At 37.4% G+C, this 11,792-nt stretch overlaps 1 long non-coding RNA gene across 2 annotated transcripts; it reads right to left on the bottom strand.

Moving 5' to 3' along the window:
- Positions 1 to 1,807: 1,807 nt before the first annotated feature.
- On the bottom strand, positions 1,808 to 3,413 carry LOC145138636 (uncharacterized). Of its 2 annotated transcripts, none has more exons than XR_013721636.1 (5): positions 2,921 to 3,413; positions 2,749 to 2,831; positions 2,547 to 2,640; positions 2,352 to 2,441; positions 1,808 to 2,040 (listed from the first exon to the last, which is right to left on the bottom strand). It is a non-coding gene; the product is annotated as an uncharacterized LOC145138636 (long non-coding RNA). The 2 variants fall into 2 exon arrangements; XR_013721635.1 differs by having other exon boundaries at positions 2,364 to 2,441; positions 2,921 to 3,411.
- Positions 3,414 to 11,792: the final 8,379 nt, after the last annotated feature.

Below are 11,792 nucleotides of genomic sequence, written 5' to 3'. Positions count from 1 at the left end.
ATAATTTCTAAGCGGCCATTAATTTCTTTTTGGTGGACATCGAATAGTTACTTTTGAAGCATGTGACTTTTTTTTGATTAAAAATGAGATTATTGTCCATGTTTTAGTGTGTACACAAAATAGTACTTTCTCAATCAAAATTTGATGAAAATAACAAAAAAGAAAGTCTACACAATTTATTTGGAATTAACTCTTCATACCTCAAAGAATATTTGAATTGTATTATTATAAGAAAGGTTAAAGATTACAAATCGTATTAAAATTTTAATTACACGTTACATTTATAAAGAAATGGTAAGGAATGGAAACATAACAATAAGATAGAAATTTTATATTTATTTATTTATTTGTTTTATAAAAAAAAAGATATAATAAATTGATTTACCAACCTATTTTTTTCTAGTATACCTCACACTTTGTTATACAACTTTACAACCTACGTCCTTCATTTAATCGTCATATTATAACTATTTTTCTTTTTTATTAGTTACAGATAAAAGTAAATAAAAATGATCAATTTTAATAAAAAATCTACTTTATGAATAAAATAGGATTAACTGAATATTTTTTAATGAACCTATATTTTTTGTTTTTAGGTACATTAACCTAGATTATTTTTAGGTACATTTTGTTATACAACTTTAATCAGCTTTTTATTCGTATATTATCATTTAAATTTGAAGTTCATAAAAAGTTTACTATCAATTTAATATTTTCTTTTTTCTAGATCTCCTTAAAAACTTAAACAATATTAAGAAGTTAAGAAATCTAAACTATAACTACGTCTACTTCATATTTCATGTCTTTGTTATACATATCCCGAAAAACAATGATTTTATTAGTTAATGCTTTTTATTTTGATTCCCTATAATAACTTAAAGCATATGGTATGGACAACTTGAAGTGGTGTTATGACAAGAAGCAACAAGAAGAGAGGGTGGTGTTCATGGTGTTATAACACCATGTTAAGAGGAGAGAGATGGAGAGAGAGAATTTGGACAACCAATAGAAAATCACGTTGCATCTAGTCATGGCCACAACAAGAAGCAACACAACTAGATACAACAAGAAGGGGGGGTGGTGTTGATGCTTCTTAACGGCGTTGAGGATGCTCCACCTCAGCAACAACGAGATGCAACATGACCCATACCTTATACTCTTATGATCATCAACGTAGTTATTATACATGAATGCAAAAACTTGTTCTCCACTGTTTTCTATCAAATGTGTTGTTACTATATTATTATTCACATTTCTTTCAGCTTTTTTTATACAAAAATAGTATTCAATAGTATATATTAAAAAATTCTTCATTTTATTAAATATAATAAACCATTATCATGTGTCCTTATACACATTTTCTAGATAATAATTATGAAATATACATGAAAAAGATAAAAATATTATAACTTATAAATATACTACTAAACATTTCACTTGTAAGGTATACATATAAGCCGCAAATGAATAAATTTATTAAAATGGTTACTATACATTTTAAAATAGTTACCTTGATAAAAATATTACAATTATTTAAGTGATTTATATTTTTTAAATGACAAACCAAATATTAAATAAATATAAAATACATCACAATAATACATTAATATAAAATGGAATATAAATACTCTTCAGAAAAATTCTCTCACCACAAAACCTTTACGAATCAAGTTTTTGTTAAGTAAATATAAATAAAAGCAAGTAATACATTGAAATGCATTATATACACAAACTCACAGTAATCAAACAGAAAACAATAAAATAATTGCTCAAAATCTATACATATAAAACCAATAGAAACAATACTTAAAAATAAGATCTAATCTGTAACAATAAATAAAGGGATTGAGAATCGTACAAAATCTAAAAAAACAATATAAAGCCAAATTAAAAATGAAAAAAAATCAACTAATCTATAACAAAGAATCCGTAAGCAAAATGTGTTATGACAAAGAAACATAAATTCCAGATCTACCCATTTGAGTTCGTATCTTCCCACCACATTTGATCCGGTCCTCTGTTTTCTCCTAGAATCTACAACTAAACAAAAATACAATAACAATATGTAAACATTCACATAAACACAGGTAGACAGAGTTTAGAGAGAGATATTGATGGTGGTTGTTTAATTTTTTCAGATCGACGCAGGTACAAGGTTTATATATATCAAGCAACAGCGGTGGTGGGTAAGTAGTGGTATGGATAACATTGGTTGTATCATTTTAGTTCAAATGACACAACAGTATGAAAAGAGTACGTTAAGCTTTTCAATCAAATATATATGTTAGATCCCATATATACATTTGATGCAATAAAAGCTTCAGATTTAATGGATAAATGAAAATAGGTACCAAAATTCTCACAGCTTATTAAAACAGACACCCCTGGTCATGCATAATTGTTTTTCCTCTTAGTCAGCTATTACTTTATATCTGGAATAACTGTGACATTTCAAAGCATTCAAATGATTCACACCAACAATTCATTAAGAAAAAAAAAAGTGAATAAGATGAGGATATAGAAACACAAAAGAAAAGAAGAGTCACCTCATCGATTGGTGGTTGAATGGGGCGAAGTTGGTGCCGATGTTAGGTGGTCGAATACAGGAAAACCTAAAACTTGTTTGAATCTGTCCTTGTACTATTCAATCGACCAAATTAGGAAATCAAACCATTTGCAGGTTTTGTTTAAGAGGTTAGGGATTAAAATCATTATCAAGTTATATTTAGGGGTTGAAATCGTTGTTACCTTGAATATATAAATGCAGTAAAACGAAAAAAAGGCTCCCTGTTGAGGTTGGAACTTGAACTCGTGGGTTGTCTCGGTGTCTCCTATATGCACAACATCAAGATTGAGAGTTGGTTTTAGGGGTTGAAATAGAGATAGAGAGGGAGGTTTGGGTATCGGAATCAACACTTACCTTGAATCAACCCATTTTGATGACCACTCCTCATGAAAAGATACCAACAAAAACCGAGAACAGCAAATAGGAGGCTACAATGAAACATACCATTCCTCGTGTTCCTTATCGAAAACAGATCGGAAACCAAGGGTTTCATTAGAAATGGTGAGCACCAAGGAAGTCTGATATGTCTTGCTGAAAATAACAATGAAAGTTTAGAGGTTTTGGGATTGTTTTTGAAGAGTGGTGGTTTGAGAATGGTGGCTGATGATGGCTATGATTTGATTATGTATTCGTAAATTAAGAGAGATTGAGAAGGTGGGTGATCGTGTAGTGGCGGTGGTGGCAAAATATGATTGTAACAGAGGATGAGTGTGGTGATGGAGCTGTGAGTGAGGGTTTAGAGAGAAAAAGTGGGGGAAAGAGGTATAGTGGGAGGTTTATGTTAGTGTGTGGGAAACCAAGAGACGCAATGAAAGGGACGCACTCGGAAACCAATATTACTTGTGTTTGTATTTCAAAAGCAGTCTTTTTATTGGTCTAAATCTATTCACTTGGATCCATAAAGGTTAAGATTAGTTAAGATGAAAATCAAAGGTCAACATGTTATTTCCTTGTTTTTAAGACTTTGTCTTAAAATTATGTAGGATGGATGTATTATAAAGTAGTAATATATATATATATATATATATATATATATATATATATATATATATATATTGTAACATCGTAAAATTTAGAACAAAAAATTTCAATTTTAGTTAAGTAATTATGAAAACCATTATTATGAAAACATCATTAGTGTCATGTCATATCATAAACAAAGCAGTATGTAAAACATCCAATCATGTCATGAAAGATAATATCAGAGTACAACTCCCAAAGATCTAGTCATGTGGAAAATCATAGTGTGATGCGTTGCTATCATGTCGGCTCCTTTCCTATCGAAGAAGAAGTACGTGAAACCAAAACTGTAAACCGTAAGCACGAAGCTTAGTGAGTTCCCCCATTATACCACATAACCACATACTGTCAGACATATCTGGGTGCCCAACCTACCCCTTCGGTCTAATCTGACCGGACACTGTCGAGTATATCTGGATGCTCGACCTACCCCTTCGGTTTGTCCGACCGGATACTGCCGAGCATATCTGGGTGCTGGCATACCCATTTGGTATGTCCGACCGGATACTGTCGAGCATATATGGGTGCTAGCCTCCCCTTCGGTCTTACCAACCGGATATTGCCAAGCATATATGGGTGCTGGCCTCCTCTTCGGTTTGTCCGATCGGATACGGGGTCTATTTCGCCCCTACCACTACCACACAATATCATAGCATACTAGCACATAAAACATAACAGATTGTGGCATACTAGACAATTATCACACAGACAATTATCTAACTATAAACAACTACTAGTGGGCCGACCTTGGTGCCTTAAACCCACTGCTACCGGGAAGATAACTCACCTCAAAAGTTGAACATAACTGATATGGCCCGACTCCGAATCTCAGCTCCCTACTCAATGCCTACATTCACTAAGAGATCAATCCATCAAAATCTCACCGTACCCAAAATACCCTTAAAGTCAAACTTGGTCAACCATGGTCAAAGTCAACATTAACAGTCAAGGTCAACAGTCCATGGTGACCCAACTCGTCGAGTACAGCTACTGACTTGTTGAGTTCCTTCAGAACTCGGAAAACCATGAAAGACTTGAGTTAACTCGTCGAGTTGTCAAAACAACTCATCGAGTCCATACAGTATCCAGAAAGCGGGAAAAACCGAACTAACTCGTCAAGTTGGCAGAGCAACTCGTCGAGTTTTACCTGTCTTAACATATTCAGCCCATTCCAGTCGAATCCAAGGCCCCAAACTATAGATCTGGTCCCTTAGGATTGAAATACCATGTAAAGTTGCTAACTTTACGTCCATACGTAGCATCAAAAGGCTAAAAACACTAAAACTAAGCTTTATAAGGGATCTAGGGCATGGAGGAGGGCCAAGACATGATAAAGTTGGCAACTTTAAGTCCCAAGAGGCCCTAAAATGTCTAGATCTGAAGCCATAGCTTCATGACATGCTCAGTTCCCGAAATTTACTCAATATGAACCAAGAATGACAAAATAGTTCCATAGATGAAGATCTAAGTAATAGAAAGCCAATGTATCGACTTTATACCTCAAAATGAATGCCAAAACAGAGTAAACACCGTATCTATAGCCTCTCCCTTCAACTATTCACCCTTCTCTTCAAGCTTCTTCAAATAAACACCAAGAAAGCAGTCTTACAACTCTCACACACTCAAAATGATAGAAAGGGACGAACTAGGGTTTTCATTAGTGTGAGGGAACGATGAGGGAGGCTAAAATAAAACAATAAGGTCTTTAAATATGGTGCAGAACCTTGAAAATTAGGGTTGATTTCTGCCAGCCAACTCGTCGAGTTGAGGCCTCCAACTTGTCGAGTAGGTTTCTCAAATTACACGGTCCATATCGTCTCTACTCGACGAGTTGGTGATTCCAAGTCGTCGAGTTTCTCTATAATAATGAGTAGACTATAAGTTAATTTCATACCAGGAACCAGGTGTTACAATTCTCCCCTACTTGTCTCAGACTTCGTCCTTGAAGTCCGCTGCCTCAAATAATCCTGGATAATGCTCATTCATCTCCTCTTCGAGCTCCCATGTCCACTCCGACCCCTTTGTGGTGCAGCCACTGCACCTTTACTAGCTTCACAACCTTGTTCCTCAAGGTTTTTGCCTTCCAGTCTAAGATCGCCACTGGTCTCCCAATGTAGTTCAGGCGGTCGTCCACCTGAATATCCTCTAAAGGCACGGCTGCGGAATTGTCTACCAAGCACTTCCACAGCTGAGAGACATGAAAGGTGCTATGGATGTGACTAAGCTCGTCTGGCAGATCCAGTCGATATTTAACCTGGCCCACCCGGGCCAATACCCTGAATGGACCGATGTACCTGGGGCCCAGCTTGCCCCGCTTCCTGAACCGGATGACACTTTTCCAAGGTAAAACCTTGAGGAGAACCATATCTCCCACCTGGAACTCTAAATTCGATCGGCGCTTGTCGGCATAGCTTTTCTGCCAACTCTGCGTTGTCTATAGCCTGCTCCGCACCTGCTGTATCATCTTGGTGGTTTTGAGTACCACCTCGGTACTCCCCATGACCCGCTGACCGACCTCGCCCCAACAGATCTGGGTCCTGCACTTCCTCCCGTAGAGCATATCAAAAGGAGGTCAATCAATGCTAGCGTGATAACTGTTGTTATACGAAAATTCCGCTAACGGAAGATACGTATCCCAACTCCCACCGAAATCCAATACACACGCACGCATCATATCCTCTAGGGTCTGAATTGTCCACTTGCTCTGCCCATCGGTCTGTGGATGGAAAGCCGTACTGAAATGGAGACGAGTTCCCATCTCGTCGTGAAACCGCTTCCAAAATCTGGAAATAAAGCGGACATCTCAGTCTAATACAACCGAAACCGACACCCCATGTCGTGCCACCACTTCTTGGACGTAAATCTCAGCTGATATACTCTCCTGGATCAGGATGAAATGTGCACTCTTGGTCAACTGATCCATGATGACCCAAATCGAATCCATTCCACGTGCGGTCATGGGAAGCTTTGTGATGAAATCCATAGTGATGTCTTCCCATTTCCACACAGGAATCTCCAACGGCTGTGTCTTGCCGTGGGGTCGCTGATGCTCGGCCTCGACTTTTCTACAAGTCAAGCACCTCTCCACGAACCATGCTATGTCCCACTTCAAGCAGGGCCACCAATAGTCTGGGCATAGATCCCGGTACATCTTCGTTGCCCCGGGATGGATGGAGAATCTCGACTTGTGAGCCTCCTCCATCAGAACCTGGTGTACACCGCCCCAATACGGAACCCAGACTCTCTGGTGCAAGGTCAATAATCCCCGGCTGTCGTAATCAAATGATGCCGCCTGACCTATGATCCCCTTACACTTCTGACGCTCTTCCTTCATCCCCTCAACCTGAGCCTCCCGAATCCGTTCCAGCAACAGAGTAATCACTGTCATCCTCAAGCATATATCCCGAGTCGGAGTCGCGGCCGCCTTGTGGCTGAGAGCATCGGCCACCACATTGGCCTTCCCCGGGTGATAAAGGATCTCGCAGTCGTAATCCTTCACTACATCCAACCAACGTCGCTGCCTCATATTCAGATTCGGCTGATCCATCAGGTACCTCAAGCTCTTGTGGTCCGTGTAAATGGTATATCATACCCCATAGAGGTAGTGTCGCCAAATCTTGAGGGAAAAAGCAACTGTCCCCAACTCCAGATCGTGTGTCGGGTAATTCACCTCGTGAGGCTTCAACTGCCTCGAGGCGTAAGCAATGACGCGCCCTCTCTACATCAACACTATGCCTAAACCCAAGATAGACGCGTCACAATACTCTACAAAATCCTCAATACCCTCTGGCAGGGTTAATATCGGTGCCTCGCACAACTTCTTCCTGAAAGTCTCGAAAGTTGCCTGCTACTCAGGCCCCCAACGGAATATCACCGAATTCTTGGTCAGTGGGGTCAATGGAACAACAATCTTGGATAAATCCTGGATGACTCTCCGATAGTAACCCGCTAAACCAAGAAAACTATGAATCTCTGATGGAGACTTCGGAACCTTTCATCTCATCACTGCCTCTACCTTGGCCGGATCGACCAGAATACCGTTCTGGTTGACAAGGTGCCCCAGAAACTACACCTCACACAACCAAAACTCGCACTTGGAGAACTTTGCGAAAAGTCTCTCCCTCCTCAAGGTCTCCAGTACCTCCCTCAAGTGCTCCTCGTGCTGCTCCTGCATCTTGGAATAAACCACGATATCATCAATAAAGACTTGTTAGGGTGCAAAGTCACTCTTGGATGTAGTGTTTTAGGCTTACCCTCTTGTATGTGTAAATGGGTTGAGTCTTTCCTATAAATAGGAAGTGAGTGACTCCCATTATGTAAGGAATCATTTGGAGTGTTAGACTAGAGAGAGAAACTTTGTACAAACCCATTTGTATATTCTTTCTAGATCTAATATGAGCTTACACAGATTTATTTACTCCTTGTGTTCTTGAGATTACATGATGATTCACTAGATCTTTTCTTATTCCGCACATGTCATCATAATCAACACAAATACAATTGGTATCAGAGCGGGTGTTCTTGATTAGATCAAGAATTGATCCATGGTGGCAATCTTGATTTGATGATTCTTCATGTTCTTATTGAACTTCGTGTTTTAAGAGTGTTTTGTGTTCTAGAAATCGAATTTTTCCTTGATTTGATCCATAATTCGATTTTCTCTCTCTAGAATACTTGTTTGTACCACTTTCTCTCACTAGAATTTGGTTCATATTCACTTTCTCTCTCTAGAGATCTCCTTGATTTTCACTTTCTCGCTCTAGAAATCTTCAAGTTTTTGTGATCATGGTGAATTTGCCTTACAATTCTTGGATTGTGATCGTTGAAGATATCAAATACAAAGTCAATAAAGATCAATATTATGGGTTGGTGTTAAACAAGTTGATATATTGGGAAACTATGGTTTCTTATGGAGGATTGAAGGATGATCATGGAAACTTGATATTTCAACAACTTTGTGAGATCAAATGGTTGGCTGATATTACATGGTCCATATCAACACGTAGTATTAAGAAGATTGGAGAAGAAAAATATTTGTTCAAAAAGAAATATGTTTCTCTTATTGAAGACCCAAATGATCTTCATGCTCTTAAATTTGTTGAAGTTCTTAACAATGGAGTTCAATGTGATGTTCTTGATGTTCAAGAAAAAGGAGTTCAAGTTGATGTTCATGATGAAAAAGTTTTTTGCTCGATTGGAGTTCAAACTGATGATATTTTGTGTTCTTGTGATTCGTTTGAAGGAATGATTCCTTATCGGAAGCCGGTGATCCAAGAAAATCACAAGTATCAAACTCCAAAAGATTTGATTCAAACTCACAAAGTTGAAGTTGTTGAAAGTGGGTTTGTTCATGAAATTAAGTCTTCAAGATGCAAAAAGATGAGAAAGAAAAAGAAGAAGAAGATCTATCGCAAAAACAAGCGGGTTTATTCACAAAAATCGTCAAATGTTGTTGTGAAATCGAAATCCGTGAAGCAAATTTGGGTTCCAAAGCAACAATCTCCAAATGTTGCATTGAATTTGAAGTCAAAACCCAAATGTGTTGGTGGTTCTTTTGAAGATGTTCTGGATCGTTGAAGAACACGAAGAACGAGTTGTACATCTCGCATAATGGGTGGTACAATGTTCAAATTGGAGATTTTCTCATTCCAACAAAAGAACCAAGATCTTCAAAATTTGATTCGTTCGTTGCAAATGGATCTCGATTCGTCAAAAAGGTATCACAAATTCTCAAATGGATTCCAAAACATCCATGATTTCGATTCGTGTTTTTCGTTTTTCATTTTTTGATTGATTTGCTTCATTGGATCAAATCCGTTTCAACCCCATTGATTGATCCAATTATTTTTGTTTAGATCAAAATTCCAAAAATCAAAACCAATTCTTAAATTTCGTTTACTATTCATCAAATCAAAATGAAAAACTAGTTCTATTTTTTTTACTGTTCATCAGTAATTTCTTTTGAAGACCAGCCCAAACAAGAATTGTTTAATGTTCATCATTCAATTTGTTATTCGAATATCCATATTGAGTCCAATTGTTCTTTTATGACCCGATAATGTTGTTTAAGCCCAAAATCCAAACAAATATGTTTGACTCTAATTCGCAGTTCATCACTCTTCATTCTCAAATACGCTTTATCGGTTGTACATCTTGTTATTGATTCACGTTTTGTTCAACTTTTTCTCATAGATTTGATTTCATTTCGTCATCTTTAACATTCAATCAGTTTTGATTATTGAGTTGGACTTGTGAATCGGTTGTGTATAGCTTCTTCTATTGCAAGCCGATGAGGATCAAGTGAATCGGTTGTGTATGATTGATTTTGATGAAATTGATCAAGAAATTTTAGATTCTTGTGAAGAACATGTGAAGAACTGATGATGGAACACTTTTTGATCTAAAAGTGGCCATTAAAATCGTCAATTTCATGTTTATGGTTCTTTGACTTTGAAAAGTCAAACTGTGAAATATTCAAAGTTGATATTCTGGAGTTGATTCAGGGAATTGAAAGTAGAAATCGTTGGATTTGAGTTGAATATGAGATTTGGATGAGGAAATCGACTCTAATTTGGGAATTAATTTCGAAAATTCGATGTGTTCTTGTTCGTGTGTAAAGGACGGTGACGTTAAACAACCTTCATTTGTTGATCTTGTGTCGAATAGTCAAAAGTCACTGATGTCGAGTCGATCTTGACTGAAAAGCGAAAGTTCGACGGGTTATTAAAGGGCAACGATCGAATGGTTGAATTGAAAAGCAAAGAATTGGAATCGACTTAGGTTATTCTGAGTTCGAATGGTTTGGTTGAGAACAAATTCGCTTTTATGATGCATCGATGAAGAACAGATGGTCGAGGCTGAGTTGTGCTGCTTGATTAAAAACGAACTGGGAAGATTTAGAGTCGATGTTTGAAGTCTGGATTTCAATTTCGTTCGTTTTGGGTTGAACTGTGAAAAGTGATGTGGATTTTGGAGTTATGATAATTTCGAACTTGATAGTCTTAAAAACGAAGTTTTTGATGCTTCGTTAAATCAACAACGATTTTGGTTTAAATCAAAAAGACGAACATATGAGTTTGGGAAGAATTGTTTGAATGAAGTTTTGATTCAGTGAGGAATTGAATGGTCCAGAACTCATTCAGAGGCTTCGTGTGCCTTCGTTTTCGTTAAAATGGATGTGAGGAATTTTTGTTACTTTGGTGTCGATTGAATCTAACGAAGGGATTGAGAGTTTCGTACGAGGGGAACATGTCTGGGAAACGAAATTGGGAAAGGATGAAGTTTCGTACGTTGATATAATTTCGTACGAATTGGGAAGATGATATAATTTCGTACGAATTGGGAAGAAGAAGGATTCGTACGAATTGGAAAAAAGAAACTCATAATTTTCAAAAATGACCCCTGAACATACGAAAGTTTGACATCTTTTACAAAATTTGGTACGAATAACCAAAAGTTTGTATGTTTTAAAGAAAAAGGAGAAAGTTTTGAAAACAGCCCCTAACCTTTCGAATGTTTGGCAACTATGACAATTGGGGTATCTTGGAGAACAAAGGGCAGAATTGTCGAAATTAGTCCCTGAAGTTTCGAAAATTTGGTGGTTCATACCCAAATTCGAAAAAGGACTGATTTTGCTGAAAATTGAAGAATATGCATTTCAGGCCCCTACAGTTTGTGCAAATTGACGCTTTCTACCCAGCTTTGGAAAAGGGGGAGAGTTTTGCATATTTTGTTGTTTTGGGCGCACCGGGTCACTGCAAAATTTTGGAATTGACAATTTCTACCCGGTTTTTGAAAAATCTTGCAACTTTCACTCAAAAAGTCAAAATTTTTCATAAATTGGAAATTTTTTTTGGCTTTTTCGTGATTGTTTTTCCATGCAAGATTTTTGGTGTTTCATTTTTGGTACACATCAAGGGGGAGTATCGTGAAGTTCATTCCTCGAGCGCTTCTCACCCTTAATGGGTTTTATAATCATTTTTTGATTATAAAAAGGGGGAGAATGATGGGTATTCGAAGCTTCTCGGGTTTGTCGAATATTCATTTGCGGATTTGAAGACCGGTGTTACTTCGAGGGGGAGTTTGGTATTGATCGCGCTAGCTCGTTGGAGACTGAAGCCGGTACATCCAATCCTAACTTTGAGGGGGATAATGTTAGGGTGCAAAGTCACTCTTGGATGTAGTGTTTTAGGCTTACCCTCTTGTA

Source organism: Lactuca virosa, chromosome 9 (genome assembly GCF_052849685.1).
Source record: "Lactuca virosa cultivar CGN04683 chromosome 9, Lactuca_virosa_CGN04683_v6, whole genome shotgun sequence".
Taxonomy (NCBI): domain Eukaryota; kingdom Viridiplantae; phylum Streptophyta; class Magnoliopsida; order Asterales; family Asteraceae; genus Lactuca; species Lactuca virosa.
The sequence above is the reverse complement of the archived record's forward strand: the minus strand, read 5'-3'. Positions and strand labels throughout refer to the sequence as shown.